The following is a 960-nucleotide window of genomic DNA, read 5'->3' on the forward strand; positions in this document are numbered from 1 at the left end:
TCAAAACAGACTCTGAATTCTTAAAGGCATCCGTGTAAGTCTCGTATACGCCTTTCAGTTCACTTAAATCTCTCCACGGTTTAAATAAAAGAAGTAGCGAGTAAAAGTATTTTTCGGGTTCAGTTTTAACATTAAATCTATAATGGTTAATTAAACAACACTTTTTTCGTTTTTTTAAAAATAAACCCGATACAAGTTTAATATTCTACTTCGTCATTTTTTGGCTTCTGTTTCGTAATTTCCCAAAATCTGGCAAAATCGTACAAATTCAACGATTCCAATTCCTTGGCTCTTTTCGGATAATGATCATCGATGAGCAACGAACAATAAATATTCGTAGATTCTTCATCGAGAGCTTTTATTTCATTGCATGTTTTAACTTTTCTATTTCTTTCTTCATTAACATCAATCCATTTGATAATGGTATCACTATCCGTACCATATAAGGGATGACCTAGTGTGTCTGCAGCTTCTAAAGCAACGCATTCTCTATTATTAAATGAACGCATTGCAAAATTCCACAGTTTCGATGCCAACGGCTTATTGGAATCTATCATTGCAAAGTCTATATTGCATTTTTCCGACTTTGTCGTGTATTTGTTAAATAAGAGTTTAAAAACTCTGATTGTTCTCCAATAAACTGTATGTCCATATTTCCCTTCCAAGCTAATTTAATTCCAAGCCGGATTATAATCATTGATAAACCTTTTCGACTTCTTCCGAGGAAGATCGTAAAATCTACTCTTACTGCGTAAAGTTTTTCTACCCACTATCGAAGTAATGACGTATCTCAAAACAAAATTTTCAGTAACTGGTCGAGGAAAATCGAATCGACACTTTCTGTAAATATTCGTTTCGGTTTTCTTCGTGCGCATGCAATACGAGTTATGTTTATGATTTTGATCACTTATAACCGTTTCGTACAACATTGGCGAAACGCTTTCGTCTGGAATTTCGCAC

Source organism: Trachymyrmex cornetzi, unplaced genomic scaffold (assembly GCF_001594075.2).
Source record: "Trachymyrmex cornetzi isolate Tcor2-1 unplaced genomic scaffold, Tcor1.1 scaffold220, whole genome shotgun sequence".
Classification (NCBI taxonomy): Eukaryota; Metazoa; Arthropoda; class Insecta; order Hymenoptera; family Formicidae; genus Trachymyrmex; species Trachymyrmex cornetzi.